General features: G+C 29.4%; 1 protein-coding gene across 4 annotated transcripts in view; it reads left to right on the forward strand.

The window, feature by feature from the left end:
* The first annotated feature begins 2437 nt into the window (after positions 1–2437).
* The window catches only part of LOC139993493 (octopamine receptor beta-2R), a 166170-nt gene continuing 146135 nt past the window's right edge, over positions 2438–22472 (forward strand). For all 4 annotated transcript variants that reach the window (XM_072015259.1, XM_072015256.1, XM_072015258.1 and 1 more), the window contains exon 1: positions 2438–3086. The gene's annotated coding sequence lies outside the window, so the exon portion shown is untranslated. The remainder of the gene's footprint in view (positions 3087–22472) is intronic.

Here is a 22472-nt window from a genome sequence, read left to right on the forward strand (position 1 = left end):
GAACTACTTTAGCTAGTAAACCTAACAATTGACAATCAGTGATTAGTTAACATTGATTACATATTATTGTTTTCTAGTTCTTTATATAATTATAATAAATTATATCATTTTGATAGGACACGTGAGTTATTTGAACTTTTCGCGGCTTCACCTACCCCAGGTTATGATAAGTTTCAATTCTATTTATACATACCGAAGTTGCATCTATCTTATACATAATTTTTAAGTTTGACATTGATCTATCGTATAGTTTCTCGGAAAAATTAATTTAAAGAAAGCTTTCTCGTTGCTTGCCGTAAAGTGAATAACTTTGAGCACCGTACCGTAATTAAATTTTTCGTTAAAAGAGACAACGCCAATAGAAATTTTTAATGAAATGAAAAATATGTTGAATGATAGTACACCATCACATACTGCAATAAAGAAATGGATGGCAGAATTTAAACGTGATCGTACCAGTTTGGTAGTTGATCCGCGTAGTGCACGTCCGAAAACTCTATCAGCAAAAGGGATTGTGAAAAAAATACACAATATTATTTTGTAAGATCGATGAACGGAAATTACCGAATTGTTAAGACTGATGAAATGAAATGAAAGAAGTTAAGAATACTAAAAGTGCAGCACCAATGTGATGCAATGGTTTCCATATAATAAAACTTCTTTAATTGACTATGATGCTAGTATTATGTGTGCTTCAAATAACAAATTGGAACATAAATAGAATGGTAATGACGACTATTTCAACATTTTAAAGCATTTAAGTCTTTAGAAATAGGACTAAAATGGTAAAAAGCACGAAAAGAATACAACTTTACCGAATTAAATCTGCTGAAAGAATTATGTGATTTAAAAACTCAAAAATTTTCATCTACAGATTTTTATCAAAATCATATTTAATTTTGTTATTTGTGATTGTTATTATTAATGCCTATGTTTTGTTAAATACATAAACATATGTATAACTGTTCTATTATCGGAAAATTCCTTTGTCAGAACACCAATCACATGGTCCTCGATTAATTCGAGCATCCGAACTTCTACTGTATGTACATCTATTTAAATAAAGCACAATAGAAATATATATTAGCAACAGAATTTGTAAAAAAAGACGTATTTTAATAGCGATAGTTTACCTTTCAAGGCGAAATATGATCGAAAATAATAAAGTGGTATTTCTGAATAAGTACCTATGTCGCTATTGTATCATTATTTTTCGATATCATGCCTAAATTAAAAGAAAGATAAATGAACGCAATATGTTAGTAATAGTGGCTCCATATCCTTTAAGGGTTTTGACATGGGCTAGTTTCACTGGGTTAATCGTATATTCGTCGAATATTCAATGGTACATAAATTAGCAGCTCATTCGTCGAATATTCAATAGTACATAAATATTGGGTTTACATTGACGAAGGTGGACACTACTTTGGTACAAAACAATGTACTTAAACGTGTATTATATAAGAAAATTTAATATTATTGGTAATTTTTGACTTGCAAAATTTCGCTCATAATATTAGTTCAACCGAGTGCAGGAGGATTTTGATCTATTCAATATAAAATTATTAAATTATAGGAATTATTTGTGTAATAGAAATCTGTGACCTAAAACCTCCATCTTCTTAATGCAGCCTTTCGAGAACTAAACTATTCGATCCAATTTCTTACAAACTTCTCAATTTTATTATATAATAAGTAAACGTAATTACAAGTATTACACGCAATAGAGTATATGACGATATATTAAATAAATAAATGTCCAGTTCTCACAAAACAAATGACTTCTATAAGTTTATTTATGATAAGAAGATGGCATAAGCAACAAAGAAAGAAAATCTGGAACAAAACAGTGATTCTAATATCATTATTTCTCTGTGTTTTCTAAGTTATGGTATTGATAGATGTTCCGAACATCTTAATTCATAAATATTATTAATACCGCCATTATAGTTATTCTAAACAGTTACGCGTGTATTTATCTCTTCATTATGTCTAGATTTTATTTTATTAGGAAGCATTATCCTTTTTATACATTTCAATAATTTTATATTGTTATAAATTTATATAATTTTATATATTTTAATTTCATAATTTTATATTGAGAATAAGATTTAGAAGCATTAAAACAAATATCTGAATCAATTGAAGTTAATAATTGGTACAAAGATTACACACGCCGAAAGTTACCAAGTTATTGCGTAAAACGATTCTGATAAGTGAACAATATTTCGTTTGTATGAGCATGGCATTACAAATTTTCTTCCTCTCTTTCTTTTCTTCTCTCTCTCCATCCCTTGCCACTATCACCATCCATCTCCCTCTTTCTACTACCCTATCCCCACTTCGGCGCCCCACTCCAACCCCAATCGCGGCACTGTTCGTCTCTCTCAGGCGCACTTCGGGCATCTCCGTTGCTCAACCACGCTCATTCAAGCCCGACGCGTTCCGAGTCGACTTGGCTCGATTCAGTCGCGGCCGACCCGCCACGCTGGGAGCTTTGTATATTACGTGTGTGTTCGTGCTTCCGTTCGACGCGTCTTTCACTCGATTACGTCTCCTTCGTGTACAACCCCCTTTTAAAAACGATTCACAGAATTTCTCAATCTAAAACTACCCTCTGCATGAATCTAAACAAAAGAATTGCCCAAAAAGCGTAGAAAAGAATAATCGGTGTGTTAATTTATTTTACTCTCTCGAGTTTTCATCCTCTGATAAGATCGTGAAATAAAGTTTCAAATATAGTTGACATTCGCTGCATGCTGTCCACGAGTCTCGTGCATCTTTAACCCGTGTAGGAAAAGGAAAACAGGTGTCTCGCTCGGGGAATAAAAAGAGTGAACGTCTGTTGGGTGCGATATAATAAGGGTTTATGAAGCTCTCTTCGAGGGGTGTTTAAACGAATGAGTGTAGTGAAATGAGACGTTCAGTGTCCACGGTGTTTGCGGTGTTCGACCGACATTGCGACAAGCAGGGATTCGTGAACGGTGGTATTTTGTGAACCAGCGACGCGTGTGAAGTGGTGTAGAAACAAAGTGAATTCTCCTTCGTTCCCGTGTTTTCTGCTCTTCTTCCAAGGGAATCAGAAAGTAAGTGAATTCATTCTCGTGTTTATCTACAGAACAGTAGTGAGACTACAGTTTTGAAATGTTTTATGTTATTACAAGACAGTCCTATCGGATTGGAAAGCTTTTGCACTTTTTATGGGGCGCCTCAGTAACATGAAGGAAATACATAAACATTCCCCAACATTCCCCAGGGGAAACGATAAATATTTTCATTCATCATTCAATTTAGAAATTTCGAAAGGAAAACTGTCAACGATAAAACTATCGTTAATTTTCACCGATTTATCATATAGATTTAATTCTAGAACACAAGTGTTTATAATTTTATTGATGAAGCTTTCTTCATGTACTACAAATAATATATTTGATTATCGATTATCGAATTATATATTAAGCTACTAACGAAATAAGAAATTTGTAATATTACGTTATATGAATAAACATTTAAAAAATGTGATAAGTTAATACTTATAACATAATAAATTTCACGATTAACGTTTATGAAATTTACGAAATAATGTTTGTGTTTCTAACGTTGAAACTAATGAATTTTTATTTCCATGTAAGAATTTAATAATTATACAAACGTGACTCCTTCTTTCCTTTACTCGAAGGATTTTGAAATTTCTAAATCATTTGATTCATGCAAAAGAAACTATTTCCGCAGATTTAGTGAAGAAGATTGAAATAGGAAACAGATAATATGTACATGCTTATTCAGCTTAATTGAACTACTTAGAGCAAAAGTCAGATAAGTGATAAAATGTTTAGTGAAACGAATTGTGGATAGAGTTAAACTTTAATTTCATATATAAACCATAAAATAACCATAAAAGGCATAATCCTGTAGATATCTATGAATCTTGCGTAGACACTGATTTTATCTCGCTTTTTTTTGCAGAAAGATGTACCACTATCTCTTTTCTAAAGTGCCCCACAATTTCTAAGAAAAAATAAAAAACAACCAATTATCACATCGATAAAGTAAAGATTAGATTAAGTTAAGAATGAACTAAAAATCTGTGATTTTCTTATCTGATATGTAACTGAATTATCAAAAAATCCGTTGTTGGATGTTATATGGATGTTTGAGCTACGACTTTTAGGATTTAGATTTGTGTAGTGTTTATTATCAAGAGGTTGCTGAAGTGCCTGTTCAGAGTTGTGATTAGAATATCTGACTACATAAAGGGTAACTGCAGGCTTCTACGTGATGTATTACGAATCTGCCATTGATTTATATAATTAGGGCAAATTTGTATGAGTTATTGTGTTTAAGATTCCAAAAATATTAAATAAGCATGTTGTGAATGATAATTAGAACACAGAAGATTTTAACTTTTGTGTTATTTATTGTGGATACGTACTTTATTAGTGCTTCGATGATTTATATTAATTGAATAGGATTTTTACTGTCTATTTGATGTAAAATTTAAATAATATAAATTCCTTCTCTATTATTTTTATAGCATTTATATTCAGATCAGGATATTTTGAACTCAGAGCATTTTTACAGTTAATTTGCTTAAATTATTTAGAACGTTCAAAATCCTTTTCGTTATTCATTCTGTATAATAATATTATTGGAATTGTTAGAGTCAAAATAAACATTTTAATCATATGAAACTTTGTGGTTTATTGTCCATGTGTGCAATTCGAAAAATACCATAGATATTGAAAATTGTGCTTGAGATATTTATAGTACAGATGTTTTCGTTTCTATTATGAATACTATTTAGAGTTTAAATATGTGTAGTTTCGTCGTGCTAAATTTCTCCTCATTCGGTCGCTGTGCTCAAAGTTGTGACGAGGTCATTCAAATTCGTAGAGCTTGCGTTATTTACTTTGAACTTGTTTCTAAAATCTACTACCTTCAAGGCTTTCGGTGTTTCATCCAAATTTATCTAAGCTTGAAATATACTTAAAATCATTCGGTTTTACATGTATTTTGTATTTCAAAATTTGTATATAATATATTACAAGTATGTATTTTTTGTTTTATAGTTGTTCGACTACTACATAAAATTTATGATTCAATGGTATTTTTTTAGTAATTTTTAGAAATTTTTTATCCGATTATATTAGATATATTTGAATTTTGTTATTATCATTTGAAGAACGAAATATATTACATAATATTGCTGTTTGGAAACATTTATATTTTCTAATGTAATAGGCGTATGACATTTATCAAGTACGGATATGAGTGAATAAGTAGATAGTAGTTATTTGTTCAGGAATAAATTAGTTTTTCTTTCATTAGCGTATTACAACTCAAACGTTTCATGTGTTATTATTATTTGTAGTTCTTCGTAGCACTACTTTTAGATATATTTAGAATTAAAATATTTAATATTCGGTTAAAATTCTTTAAAAATTGTATTATGCAACCAACATTATAAAACAAATTATTGTATTTATTGTAGTTTATGACATCCATTTGGCAAGTAACACTGTATCTGAATAAACAAATGTTTGAAATATGGCATGAATAGTTTTGTAGTACATACATAGAGGTAATTTGATATATCTAAAATATTTTATCATATTTAGCAAAATTACGTATTTAAGAATTAAATTTCTGTAATTTATTTTCCTTACCGACATTTCAAATATTTCCTTCCAGAAGTTATACACAGTTAAATATTCGTATATTTTACATATATACATTTCAACAAGTATTACTAATCCTAACTATAATTATCCTAATATCAGTATCTCAGTTAATGAAATTTAAAGTTTGATGATTAATTTTGTACATCCATCCATCTTATAGATTAATTAAAACGAAGAAAAAATCTTGTATCATGAAACATATTGTTTAGCGATATTTTTAGAGGTTATCATTTTTGGAGGAAAAATTATATCATATATAAATGCTAAAAAATATATCAATTTAGCTATATTTATTCCTTCGTACAATATAAGTACCTTAAAAAGTTATAATATATTATGGCAAGCATATATTTTACTTTTTTTACACCTTATTCCACTAAAAAAATCGTTTTATTTTCGCATAGCACTTTATTTGTCATCTTAGCTCCTAATTAACAGCATTATAATTTTCATCACAATTGCCAACATTAATAGAAATAAATATCATCAACCGCAATTTTGACATAAATTACGAATGTCAATATTATTAATTGAAACTACCAAGTATTGATATTTATAGAGTTTGCACCAACAACTAATTTCAACACTAAAATTATGAACATTCGGCATGAAGAACGGACAAGATCGTTTTGACGATTTAATTATCGCGTTAAGGAACGCAGGAACGCAGGTTGGTTGATCGATCGACGTCGATTAGGGGAATTGGGCTGTTTTAGGGAAACTTTCCGTGAGAAATGTGATCGAGTTCTGACCAGTAATTCAGTCGCTGATGTGGAATTCAGCTGGTTTTAGGAATAGGTTCACAGTGAAGACAAGTTTCAGTGGTAAAGCGATGAATCCGAACCATTCATTCGGTTTTCCAATGGTCGAACGCTTTTTGGTCAACGGTTTGCCTACTGGCAGAGATGCTTTTACGTCGAAGGCAAAATTTCGAGGGTACTTCGACGAATCGCTTAGTCAATGTGGAAGGTTTAATTTATTTCTCTTCATTGAGGGAGAATCGAATGAATGGGAATGTTGAATCTACAGATAATTGAATATTTAAACACGTCTTGCTATTGTAAATATAGATGTACTAAAAATAATGTAAAGTAAAAATATGCAATGATATACGAAAATATTCTGCCTAAGGGAATTCACACGTCTTCTTCTATAAATATGAAACAAACGAAATAAAAAAGTAAAGAGAGAAGAGTTAGAGAATGAAAGAAATGTCAAAGAAAAAATATAAATATTTGATAAATTTTATTACATTTGACAAAGATATGCTCATCCAAGGGCTTTTATGCATCACTATCGATTTATTAAATATACAGATATATAAATAATGTTCTATCAGGGATGAAGAAACATTTGTCAGTAAACAAAAATAATTCTGAATAGAAAATATTATGTAAACATATAATATTTAAAGTTAATAAATTAAGAAATATCACTTTCAATGATGTACAAAATAAAGTTGCTAATTTTCGTCGATGTCGATTTATTTCGTTGACATAATAAATTATTATTATGGAACTATTAATTATATAAATATGATATGTATTTTATTCCGTTAAATAGGATTTTAAATTTTTAAATGTAGAAGTTTGAATATTAATTAATTTGTGTATACGAATTGTGAACAAAAGAATGAAATTTTGGAGGAATTATTATATATAAATATAATTTGTACCAAGCACGAAAAGCTATTTTTATAAACTTGCTGAAGGATATAAAATGAAAAACATAAGCTGAATTCAATTTCTAGAAAAAATGGAAAATCTGCAATCAAAAGATCGATGAAATTAAAATCCATAGATCGTATTTTATTTAATAACCGAATTACTGACTGCACTCTATAAAAAAGACACAAAATTGAATATTTCGTCAATGAAAAATTGTCAATCATGATTTCTGTAAAGAATCGAGTTTCATTCATTTTGTCAATTCAAAATCCTCTTAATTAAAAAATGAAGCGAATTTGATTTCGAAGGGAGCTGAATAATTTCACTGGAATCACGGAATTTTAGTACTAACTGCAATGACTTTAAGTAGATTGATTCAAGTTTTTAATGCAGTTAGAAGGAATACGCACGTTTCAAGTGGAAGAACTATACGAGAATGAAACACGATCAATGGTTCAATTTCAACGAGGTCAAATTGAATGAAGCTCGATTTATTAGTAGAAGCAATCGATTTTGCTCTATTTCTTGGAGAAAAAGGATTCGCAACGTCGACAGATTTCGAAACGCAATTAATTCTCGATTATCTCCCAAGATTTACCGAGTTCTGCCATTCTATGTTCGAAGCGTTTCTGATGACACTGAGCGATATCTGCATTTTTATTCAAGAAATTTACAAAGTGATGTCTATTGAAATTTCTATTATGTCGTAAAAATATTTATAAGGAAAGGAAAACGTTTTATTACCATATAGTTGAAATATTATTATAAATTCTTATAATGTAGATTTATTCAATTACACTCAATTTTTGTAATATTTACATAGTTATTCTGGTGACATTTTTTAATTTTTATTTCGTTGCAACTGTATTTTTTAGTTGGTTTTAACGTTGCCTCAACATCAAAGATTTAGATTCGTTTGTATCTAAATCGGTAATTAAAAATTTTGTAATTTACAACCTCTGGTACAGTTCTGATGCGAATAGAGAACGTGTGCAATTTATTAAGTTTTTAATCTGAATTCTGTCTGAATTCGCTCTCAATTTAATAGGCTATTCATATTGTTCGACAGATTTACTATTCCTCTCACAGCGTCGCATCGCGTCGTAGTTTTTGCGTTCGTTGCATATGAAATTTTCAATTTCAGAAATATTTATATATTTAAATAAATCATTCAGAATGAAGTGATTATAAGGTGTTGTTAAATAATATTTGTATTACATATCAATTTGAAGTTTGAAGTTAGTCGAGTACAATATGGTCGGAATTTTGTTAATTGCTTTATTATGAAAATATATTAGGGATTGTGTATTAGAGCAAATTATAGATCAACGTCACATTCGATATGTTTATAGAACTCCAAAAGCTACATGAAGAGAAGAGATAACCTGTTGTTGGTGTGGCAGATTCAGATTGGGAAATATGTATATCGACAATAGATCAAGGAAAGATTTTAATCGTAATAACTATAAATTTGTTTTATAGTGACCAGAATTGTTGTGTAATGGAATTCAATCTGCTGAACCATATTTTAATTAATACAGTTTCCAAGAAGCAATATATATTAAGTTTAATTAAGAATTTGGCCATCTCATTTGCAAATAATATTAATAATTAATAAATAAGCAAGAAAAAAATTAATAGTTGGCATCGGTAAATATAAATAAATACGTGTTTATCAAATATATTTATTCTTGTCATATTAAGATAGAGAAATTGAGTATATATTTGAATAGAGTAGCTGCATTTTTTATGATCTACAGTACATATACTATAAAATATTCGACTAGATATGTAAACATTCAATTCGCCCAATGGAAACAAAATATGTTACAATAATATAACAATTAACCGCGAATAAATATAATCTTTACAGAATGAAATTAACGTGTATATTTATTATTATACGAATTTATCGACTAATAATAAAATACATGAAAAAAATGAAAATGAATAAACACAACTTTTGACAGATGCCAGAAATCTATAATTTATTGACGAACAAATTTATCGGTAGATTATAAAATACGCCAAAAGAATTCATATAAATAAACGTAATTTTTAGAGAATACGAGAAACCTATGATTTATTAACAAATAAATTGATCGACAGAAAATGAAATACGAGTTAAATTAATACTAAAGCTCAGTTAATATAATATGTTATAAGTACCGTATTTTATATATTGTTTCATTCCTTTGTTTTTCAATATTTCTGCATAATAAAAATCAGTTTGATATTCTATACGTAGAATACATTATCAGAATCGTGTTTTACCGTTATTAAACGAAACAAATTCTACCCCATCCTAAATAAGTTGCATGAAATTTGTTCAACCGGAATCGCGTGAGGCTTTATTCGAAATAATCCAGTGATATTTGCTTTTTAGAGGAAATTCCCGTTCCTCACTCATACGCGTGCATATTTTTCAGCCTGGAAACGTGGATTCATTCCTCGCGGTGCTTCTGAAATTATGGGGTGACGAGAATTCGTACAATAAAATTGCTATGAAACATTGAAACCGTATATGCCGTTTATATTTACATTTTGAGCTTCGTAGACGTCACAGTTCCATAGGGAAAAATTCCGTTTGTTTCTATTATTCGCTGGATCTTCCGTCATCGAAACAGTGAATTCGAAGAGTTTGTGTATTTGATATACAAATGCTTTGGTTTATCGTTTAAATAAACATTGAAGCTACAGAAATTTTCATCTATAATATGTCTTAAACGCCTTATTGATTATTTTAAGACATTTTGAAATATTTGAGTGTTCTAGGAATGATTTTGGACTAGTATTGTTAGTGGAAAAGTACAATATTATTAATATTATTAATACATTATTTTCCCAGTTCAATCCAATATTATATAATATTGATACGTCATATTTGTCAAGATTTATAGTAGTAGAAATGTGGAGAAATAATTAGCAAAGGGTATTTAAATCGTTTAATCGAGAAACAATTACTTGTAAAAGATTCTTGATTTCTTTATTATACTGTGCATTGTTCTGTGTGGATTTCGTTAAAAATCGTTTTCGTAATAGAAAAAGCTCATAGTAATGTTGCAGAATAAACAAAAATGTGAGATTCAAAATGGTAGATATTTTACAATAAATTGCTGGAACATTAATTTTCACATTGCAAAAAGATATCTACTTTCCACTTACATAAAACTTTGAATAGGACAAACGTTCTTTTATTAAGGTAATCTTTTCAATCAGTACAACGGTTAGTCGTATAAATCGAGCTGTATAAATCGTTGAAATACTACCGGTTCAATTAACGAGTTTGCTCAGTGCCCGATTAAGGATGTTCAGCTGTAATTTTTTATTCCATTAAAAAATTAAATTATATTGTTGTGACTTGGTGGTGGAGGTATTTAAGTTTTTATGATTTTAAAACAACTGCTTCCATTACCGATAAAAATATTGAAGTATTTTAGCAATTTACTTTATCGTTGAGCTTCTGATAATTTCAAATATAAAATTATTTTATAATATTTGCTTTATAAAATATCAATTGCGCATTTGAGATTGAACAAGTTTAATACCCGATAGGAAGAAAATGATATTTTGATTGTATATAATGGTAGTACATGATAATACAGAGATAAATAAGAAATAGGACTAATAGAGTAGCAAAATATAAATATGTGACAAAAAAATTATTAAATTATTATAATTTTGATTTTATCATGAGTCAACAAGTAAACAATGAAAATATTGTTTGTATAGAATTTTTCAAAGTTGTTTACTATTTAAGTATTTACATAATGGATATTTAATGTTAAATTCTAATTACAGATCAAAATCCAATAATTTTATAGCCTTTATGATTGTAATGACGCATGATCTCATAATTTCATAATCTTGTGCTTAAATCCCAACCGCCTCGCGGTTTCATGATTTCATAATTTTTATAGCCTCGTAGCCTTAAGGTTTCATAATTTCATACCTTCACGACCCCATTGTTTTATAGTTTTCAGTTTCATGGTTCCATACTTGCTTCGTTTTAGAATCTCATAATCTCGTAATTTCATTGTTCTATTGTATAATTTCATATATAAGTCTACAGCATTACGCTCAACATCGTCTCATAATTTTATAGTTCCTTATTTTTTTATAGTTTTATAATTCCAAAGTTCCACAGTCTTATAGTGTTGTAATTCAAAAGGCCCATAGTCCCGTAATCCTATAAACCAGCAGTTTTCAAGCTGTGATATGTATATGAGTAATAGTTGAGTGATATGTAGATAATAAAATTTATCAAATATACGCCATAAAAATGTTATCTAAAAGTTTATGAATGTTCATTGTACGGTTGTTTCAGTATTAAATAACTATGTTAGAGTTCAGTTCAAGTATTCAATTATTTTATTAGAAACGAAATAAAAATATATGACATGAGTAACATAAATATATACATACAAGATATATCTTCCTTAGTGACATTGAAATTTGTTATGGTTTTGGTTTTAGTGATATGCATTTATGAGATGGTTGGGAACCCCTGTTATAATCTCATGCTCTCAGAATATGCCTTATTGTAGTCTCCCTGGTTTGATGATTCTGTAATCTCATGGTACCATAATCCCTTTTCCCATTCATATTCCGTACGTCAGCAGGTGGCGTCGGACTATCTCACAAGTCACATCGTCGGCCGATGCCATCCTAATAGCGAAAAATGATGACATTGGTTCGGTGTCGTGTCGGCAAACAATTTTGTTTACCGAGTGGACTCAGGAAAATTCTGTTTAGCAAATAAGATCGTATCACACGATGCGATACTGTTTCGCGTGACAACTGGAACAAGCGTTCCCGAGCTTTTGTCCGAGCGCACCTGTTCTATATTTCTTTTGCGGCCCGTAATGCGGCAGTCGACGTGCTCTGTTGCAAATCATCGTTAACCTTTTAGCCGTGACCACCTTTAAATCGAAATTATTTTCCATGTGTGACACGATATTTGCGCATCGATCGATTAAGTACATTAGTGCTGTTAAATTTCCCGTCACATTTGATGATCCGCGCAAACAATGCATTTTTTACAATGATCCAATCTCTTCTGAATTTATTATGTAACACGTGTGAATACAATGATCGGCATTAATATTCGGACACTCTCTGAAACAATAAGTTTTCTAACATTGGACCAAACGACCTGAGTATTTTTGAGAAATTAGACGAATTAGTTTACTGGATGACACGTAACAGAGTATTGAAAATATTGCAACTGGTTGAAATCGCAAGGGAAAATGTGAAAGTCTCTTTTTACTACATTTTTATCTGAGTCTGCAATGAAAATTTAGGCAATGCTTCTAAAATTAATTGGTAATATTAAGTGACAAAAATTACTAGTGAAAGACTAATAAATAGAATACTAACAATAAGTTCTATTCTAGTTGAAAATTGTCCATGATAATTACTGCAATAAATAGCTTTGATGCGATTCTAATTTGTTTAATACGGTACCTTTTGATTTGGAGAAAGAAGGATTCATGAATAAAATGTTTGTGTACCGTATTCTATATTTCTTAGGATTAATTTCAACTTTCTTAGTTATTGAAGACTGAAAATATTATATAATAGCTGTTAGTGGTAAAAATTTTCAGTATAAGCAAATACGGTTAGTTATGTTGATTTTGATACTCACATCGTTTATTATCTAAAATGCTATGGACTTTTAATTATCTTCATAAATCTAAGAGGAAATTAAATGCTAAAAAATGTATAAAATTTCCTTAAATTTGTTTACTTGTAACACACTACTCATAATATATTACTTTTGGCATCTACATATGTACGTTGTTTATTATTCGAAGTCTATAAATAAGTTACGTTATGATGTAGTAGCGACAAATGGTAAAACTTTCCAAGTAAATTCCAAGTTTTAATAACTTAATTATTTTTCTAAATATTCCAAATGTACATGCATGTGCCAAACTTGCGGCTTATATTACGCTATATTATATGAAATATTTTGAAGTTTTATTAACATCGTAATAAGATAATATGAATGATCAATTTTTAAAGAAAGCTGAAAATTTACATGAGCGTGATATTAATTGCACGTGTACGATCTATTCGAAAAGTCAGTCATATCGTTATATGAATAAGATATTTTGGACCATTTGGGATTATTTTCAGAAATAAATGTATGTTTACAACAACTGTTCATACTATGCACTAACATTTTCTGAAACAAGTGTTCGTATATATGTAGTAAATAACATGTATTTCTTACATATATTTTCGAATTGGTTTCAAATTTTACCAGTATAATCATGACAGTCACATTTCATCACGCTAATGAAATTTCAAAAAGTGTCATATTACACATAATATATTCATAACAATTTTCGTGGTAAATGTTCAAGTATTTTTGTGAGTCACTGTACATATGACACATTGAGAGCAAAAGTGCATTAACCCCAATATTCAGCAGACTGAGTTATTCGTTGATTAAAATAGATGAACAGAAAGTATTCAGTGCAAAGATTGATTTCGCTACATTATTTAAATTTGATTTGGAAAGAATAAATTTCTTCACATTTGACTAATACTTAGATTAATTAATTAATTAGAATAATTAATGCTTTTATCCCACAATCAGAAAAGATATGGCTTTGCTTATTTTTTCTTGTAATACCTCATAGTTTAGTATTCTGTTTAGTATTCTGAACAATATTATAATCATTGTGGATACCTAAGCTTCTCAAAGCGTAAACCTTACCGTATATACTTTTATTCGAACCTTCCTCTTCACGAAAACTTATGACTGCTAGAAAATTTCTGCTTAACAGAATACACATACAGCGAGGGACAGAAATATCTGTACAATTCGTTTATCGCAGGAATAAAAGGAGAAATATTTTCCATATTACTAAATATGTTCAGATGTTCTGTCTCGACATAATGTTACAATTATGTGAATCTTGTCTCATAATTATACTACATAAATACACTATAAATTATAATACCAAATAATTTAATTGACATTTGTTATTTTTATTCATTATCGAAAGAGTCTCTATAATATACAGGTAGATATATATATATATTTGGATATATTTAATAACATAATATAATCCAGCTATATGTATATTTTTGTCTGTCACTCTGTCTGTCGCTATAATGAAATAATCTATAATAGTAACTTTTATTTAACGAAAATTTATTTTACGGAACCTGTTTAGATAGCTTGGAACATTGTTTTCCTCATAAGAAACATGGTGCTCTTTTAAAGTGGTCGATTTATCAGGAAGTCATCGTTGGAGAACCTCCTTCACAGCTTAAAATTACTGAACGTGTGGTATTTAAAGGAAGATCGTATAGGCGATTTGGTGTAAGCTCGATTAAATCGACCTGACGTTTTTCTTTGCCCCTATTGTCAACTTATTTCGCGCTTTCCACGCTAGAAGGAATAAATAAAGCGCGCAATTCAATGTTCTTTGCTTCATTCAGTCAAGTGCGACGATGTAGATTACTTCTTTGAGGGTATTTCATCGATTGCAAGGTATTGTTCTCCTTTGTTACTCGTATAACAAGCCACCATGCCTTTATTTTCTTCTTTCTTTTTTTAGTCTCTGTCGTTCCTTTGAGTCTGTTCAGTGGATGCGGGAGTAGAATGGGGAATTGTAAGTGGATCTTGTGTTAACTGTACTGTCACTAAATAAAAAGTGTTACTTGGAAATTTGCAACTTGTATTTTTTTATAACATTCAATGTTTCTTTCATTTTTGTGAGACTAAATAAAAAAATTGCATTACGTTAGTTAGGTTTAAGTATTAGGTTGTCCGAAAAGTTTCTTTTCTTTTATGAGCAAATAATAGGCGTATAAAGTTTTTTGTTTTATATTATTTTGTCGAATTACGTACGATCCATTTTGTTCTGTTGAGATAAACACCACAACATTTCACGGACTTGGTTTCACGTTTGTATGAAGGTGCATTGTTATAAAAAACATGTTTGCGAAAGAAAGACACTTTCCGGACAACTTAATAGATATTACGACTGTTTTAAGCTAGTTTGGGATCATTTTCACGAAAATAATTGCAAATTATGTTATAAACAAATACAAATTTTGTAATTAATGATACAGTTTTATCTCTGAAATGAATATTTTTACATAACTTACATATTGTAGTCACAGTTTTGAGTTTTTGTACTTTTCTCTGAATTCTTTTCTGTCTCAGAAAATGTATATTCATAAATCTTTTCCTTTCCTTTGTAAATCTTATCAATCTGAACAATGCAATATACCAATTTCTTAAGTATATGTGTGAATATAATTAACTCAGGGTTACAACTGCTAAGCTATATACCTTACATTGTGCTTTTCCACTATGCGACAAACTGAAATTGATGTTGAATAGTATAAAATAGACGAACTCGAATCCCATTAGATACGTTTATATAATTAAAAAAAATTTTTAAATTATCAAATATAGGTACTAACGTTATTTCTATAATACATTGTCTATAAAATAATATATGACATCTTTTTCAATTTCATTAAATTTTGTAGTTACAGACACATATAATAAATAAAGCTACATACATATAACAAATAAATAATTTCAGATGTTTGTTGATTAAAGATATTTGTATCTTCGATTGTTGATACAACTTCTTGAAAATGATTAAATTTATACACTTTACTGTTCGCGTGTGTTTCATCACTATTACAAAAAATAATTATTTAACTTAATAATGTAACCAGCAAGTGCACTAAAAAACTGATAAAATGCATCTTACGCCATCAGATATAATAGGCAGATTTTCAAAGAGTAATATTAAAGTGATACGTAACAGGGGAGGCAATAAGTTCATAATTCGCTGATAATTATCAAATTAAGAAAAACGATTTTTCCCATTAAGCCAAACAAAAGTAAGGAAGGGAGAAAGATAAGGTAATAAATGTCTTTTGTTATTCTCACTAAATTGTAATAAACTCGCAAATCTTCTAGCATTAAATACTTCATTATAATTTCCAAAAGGTCTGCAACATACTTAAATCTAATGATGTTCCATATTATATAAGATTTCGAAACAATTCGAAGCTATTGCTTTAAACGACTCTTGTTACATTTCTCGATCTCAACGATAGTCCGACTGATTTAATGTCTCGTACCATTCTTTTTTTTCCATTAACCTCGAGGATGTTCTAGGATAGAAGAAACGCGATTTACATTCTAAGACGTAGCCAAGATTGATGCACCGTGCAAGGTTAACGTAATTTCGATTGTGTAACGATATGTACATGCTATAAGTAAGAAATTGAAAATACGTGCTGTGAATTAACTGATTTCAGATAAAAATGTTATGGATGTTTCAATACGTGTATTGAATAATCGATCGATAATATTTTAAAGTTCTATTTTAAACTTCTAACAAGTGTACTAATAATAAGTTATTTACGTAATAACACACAAATGTTCTATTATTGCCATAATAAAATCTGAAGATTAATAAAAAAGAATCTTTGGAAAATTCAGAGACATAACAAATTGTTAATATTTATTACAGTGGTATTTTCCTTTTCTTTCTTTTGTCTTAATTTAATTTTTTAAATATTAGTTAATATGTGCTCAGTCTGAGATTTTAACATGAGATAAGTTAGACATAACGTAACTGTAATATTCTTCATTCATTTATGAAATTCCTTTATTTAATTAAATGCTAACATCGGATCAATTGCACGATTATTAACGACAGGATCGAATATTGTTATATTGTTATATTATTTTGTCAATTATTCTGATTCCTTTAATGAATTGAAGAAGATCATGAATTTTGTATGAAAGTAATGTAAATATTTTAATATAATTCATTTGCGTTGAATGATATTTTATTACTAGATTACGTTATGTAAGTGTCCCTTCTTCTACCAACGTAAATGTTTCGAAGCGAGAATATTCCACCAACGTCGTACATTTTCGCGACTCCTGCCGTATACTTAGCATTTTTTAACTTCTGAAGTATTATATTTTCTGTTTTAGTAATTAGTATTGTATGTTTCTATTTTTATACTACTATACAATAGGTGGCGATATTGGAACGTAAAGCCAATGTCATGCTAAAGTGATAAAGGAAACATTGTACAAATAATAAAGCATTGAGATGTTAGATGTTCGAATGCGGAAAGTTATGCTGTAATTCAATGAATTGCATAATTCCTGTGAACTATGATTCAACGATGGAAAAAAGCAGAGAAAAACTGAGATTGTTTTAAGAAGCAAAAAGTTGGCATTATCTCTAGCATTATGCATAAGCTACTAACGTATACCAATATAGCATACACATGATAGATCGAATAGAGTAAAATGTTTGAGAAGCGGAAGAGTTTAATATAAAAATGTTTGAATAGTAAAACATTTAGATAGTGAAATACTTGAACAATGAAACATTAAATTAAATTATATTAAATATTAAAACGTTCGAATTTGAGTCGAATATTAAAGTAGAGCTAGCAGATATAATAAAAGATATAAGATGTATAATAGAAATAGTAGAACTTTTAGACAGGATGGGCATTATTAGAATGAATTTTCATTCAAATAATTATACAGGTAAAATTTTTATTTTATTTGTTATTAGCTTTGCCATTTTAACTTAAATAACGTTATTTAAATAACAATGATTTTTATTTGTTTTTATCAAGAAAATATAAAGATGCTTATCTATGGTATACGGAATTCCAACTCTAAAGTTCTAATACATAAGTCTAGTATATATATTCCTTCTTGAATTTCTTATCTTTTACGTTGGTTGATCTAATGAAATATTCCGATACACAGTTGTCCCTAAGGTAAGCATTTCATGCCAATGAATATATATTGCATATAAACGAAAAACAATTATTTATTTTCCTTTATCTTTTGTTATTACGTGGAATAATTAAATATTTGGCAAATACATTATTTGAAGATAATCTATTTGTCAAATAAAACCTTATAATTTATTTGCAAATAACGTTATTCATAAATAAATTATTCGTTATTCTGTTTGGGATAGTCAATTGGTCTTTTTATGTATTATTCCTCATTTGAAATAAAAAGTGCCCAATTCAGCTGTCTGACAGTAGAATATTTAGGTAATGGAACGTCTGAACAGTAAAAGGTTGGAGAAGGATCCGAGAAATAGGAGAACGTTCGAATGTGAAATTTGAATAATATGTAAGACATTTAGATGGTATAATATTCGAATAATAGAACATTTGAATAGTGGAACAATTAAACAATGCAATACTAATACGAGAGTATCAGAATGTTTGGATAACGTAACGTTAAAATAGTAAAACATTAAGACAATTAAATATTCGAATAGCGAAACGTTTGAACAATAAGGCCTTGATCATACAGAGAGGGGCGAGCGGAAAGAGCGGCCAAACATGTGATGACAAAGCGGCAGAAAATAAATTAAACTCATAGATTTATAGGAAATAATTCATACAGAATCTGAGCGGCGGAGTTCAACACTCGTCACTCTTTGTATGATCAAGGTCTAAGATGTTCAAATAATGGAATATTTAAGTACTGGAAGGCCAAAACAGTAAAACATTTGCACAATAAAATATTCAAGTAGCGAAGTATTTAAATGGTACAATATTAGAATAGTGGAATTTTCATATAGTAAAACGTTTCATTAGTGCATTACAACAACATTTGCATAGTACAATGTTCGAATGGTACAACGTTCGAATAGGAGAACGTCGGAATAATGAAATGTTTGCATGGTAACACATTAAAATAATGAAATGTTTGCCCAGTATAATTTCCAAATAGTGAAACATTATAAAATGTTTGGACAATAGATATTCGAATAGAAACTATGCCCCGTTATTCTAAAATCTAAGTAATCCTTGTACTCTCCATTCATTTTTAAAATTCAATGTATAACCCTTTCCAAAAACTAGCAATTCGTTCAAGTACATAAGTAAGGGCGTAAGTAAATAAATTGGCCAACTAGATTCGAACATTAAATATTTCAAAAAACAGGTGCAGTACTCTCAAATAGATTCGAACTTAAACGCGACAGATTCGAATCCTATGTGAGTACTTCGACGAAAGAAATGAAGGAAGTAGGGCGAAGTGGGGGATAATGGAACACGTAACTTTGGATTGTAATTACAAAAAATCAAAAGACAATAGAACCATAGGATTTCAATAGAAGTTTTAAGTAGGCCTTAGGCTAAAACAATGAGACACCTTGTTAAGAAAAGTATTTGGCTACGAAGGGAAGTAAGATTTTTCGGAAATCTATCAATATCCGCTTCGCTCAAGTGGTCTGGCAAAACAGAACACTCATTTAAAATCACCTAAAAGTGTAAAACTTTTATTCTTATCAATTAAAAGCTCTTAATTTATATATATAAATGTTTTATTTTTGTTATTTTATGAACAAAAGTCACAGATAAATACATCATTTTTCTCAGCACTGATACAAATCTTACGGGCTCATCCTTGACATTCCATGCATTGTATCAATTTTATGGGAAACTATGACAGTAACTAAAATTTTACTCTACAATCTAATAATTGCAAGAAATAATAAAAGCTGAACATTTCTATTCTTCCGTATAGGTACGTAGGCGTTTCGTTTTCACCAGATGAAGTACTTTAATAAACATTTAATATCAGTGAACTAAAAACCAAGTAAAACATAAAAATACAGTGTAAGGATTACAGAATTCAATACTGTACGTATTGTTCTAAATCTTCAAAATACAAGTTAAAAAAGATGGTAGAAAAACCAACACAAGATAGAAAATTCGATACCGTAAACTTTTCCAATTCTATAAATCAAAAAATAATGTGTGCGCGATGATTGATCACAAATTGTTGTGAGGTCTGTTTAGTATTATATCATATAACAGCAACTCATTTGCAGTTCCTATCTAATTGTAAGAGAAACATTGATGTTCCATTTTATCCACCCGTTGCGTCATACCCTACATTGCCCTTTTTTCCAATACAATCGAATACTAGCCGAATAAGTTGGAAATTTTATGAGTAACTTATTAGAAATTCTGCATTTCTTTCAAATAATTTCTCTTGGTGATCATTGACATCCACTATTGTAATTGTATATAAAATATAAACTAAATATTATTTTCAAATAGTTGAGCGCAAGCAATAAAATAAAATTTATAAATTATGTAGCGCTTTTCTGTCATAACTTGAGTAATACTTGCAAGAATTTTGATTCATTCTTATATCGAAGTACTTGTAAGTAGATTTTCGGAACTTATAAGTAGTCATTCCGAGGTTCGGGAACAGTGTATGACAGTCGAATAGTTCGCAAGTGCAATGAATCATTATACCTATTTCGCAAAACGATGTCAGCAGATTTCACGAGTAAAAAGTAAGAAAAAGGGTATGATACATTGGTTCAGAAATGTTTTATTAGAAAATTATAACAAAAATACGAAATAATAATAGTTTGGTTTTCGTCAGATACGGCATAAAAACAGATTGTCAACATTTACCTATAGTAGTATCAAATTAAATTGTTGCCTGTTCTAATAAGCATTGATATTTAATACCAGGAATTAATGAAAAGAATTTGTGCCTCATTCGCCGAAATTGAAGGAAATCAACAAGAAATTCGTAATGTAATGAATTAAATTTTTGTTACATGTCGGACTCTTCCCCGGGGGACGCGGGGTTTGAGGATTTCCCCATGTAAATAAAAAAAAAAAGGTAAATATGGCCAATCTGTTCTTATACAGTGTCGAACAAATAACTCGCTGTTATTTTGAGTTTTTGCTATAATTTGTTAACAAGGCTTCTTTGATATAAAAATGATATATATATTATATTATATTATATATTATATATTATATACAATATAATTATATTATATATATATATATATAAATCGTATAAACATAGATTTAAAGATGATATATATATATAAATCATATAATCATAAACTCCAAGATTAACAAATTATAACAAAAACTCAAAATAATGGTGAGGTTTTCATTCAATACAGTATAAAAATAGATTGGCGATATTTACCTACGTCCCATTTCAAAGCGTTGCCCATTCTTACAAGTAGGGGACTGATATGTATCAAAAATTTAATTCATTAGATTACGAATTTCTTGATTTCTTTCAATTTCAGCGAATTATATATGTATATATAGTATAACGTAATAATATATATATAATATAAACTTAGACTCAAAAATGTACACACACATACAGACACACATATATAAATCATATACAATATATATATATATATATATTTAATACTTATTAATAATTAAATATATATATATATATATACTTTTTATTCTAGTAGAATATACTGACGTCGTTTTGCGGAAAAAAGTAAAGACAGTAAAAATATGTTACGAGTAATATTAGAACTCTATGAAGTGAACCTTAGGTATCAGATTTCATTCGGATATATAATATTAAACTTAAATATTAAACTTCGTCTCATTACTAATTCTAACGCTCTTCTAACAAATATTTACACCAAATTATGGGTTACTATATATTTCGAAGATCATCCATAGTTTTCCTTTATCAATCTCAAACTGGGAAGCTAATCGCGAGAGACATCGCTCTTTCCAATTAATCCGCGTGATTCCACGCTCTTCTGCTCTCGGCCATTCAATTTGCCAGCAAGCTCCACATTTCAACTGGAACGATATGTCAATTAAAAATTTATTACTCCCAAGATTATTTCCCGGTCTCGCGATGAAAGGATACAAAAACTGAGAAAAGAAGAAAGAAGGAAAATATGCAAAAGTTTTCGCGAAAACGACTCAATAAACTGCATGTTATCGGATAATTACAGAGCTCGCGGAAACCGACATTGCATACATATGTGAGTCATACTTTATGCGCCATTACCAGGGGCGGACTGCGACTTAAATTTTTACTTAGAGATTTTACTTGGAGCGATACGATCAGCCCTCCATTTTTAATTCATTAATTAAATTCTACGTAGAATGGCCCCAAATTCCTATTGGTTCACCTGTAATTTTCCCAAACTTTCCGATGACCAGTCCACCCTGATGTCTAGCATATATGTCTCTTCATTATTTACGACAATTAGAAAGAATTTATGACTGCAATTTTATCCACACTGTTTATGGCGTAAAAATTAAA

The sequence above is a fragment of the Bombus fervidus genome, chromosome 13 (genome assembly GCF_041682495.2).
Source record: "Bombus fervidus isolate BK054 chromosome 13, iyBomFerv1, whole genome shotgun sequence".
Classification (NCBI taxonomy): Eukaryota; Metazoa; Arthropoda; class Insecta; order Hymenoptera; family Apidae; genus Bombus; species Bombus fervidus.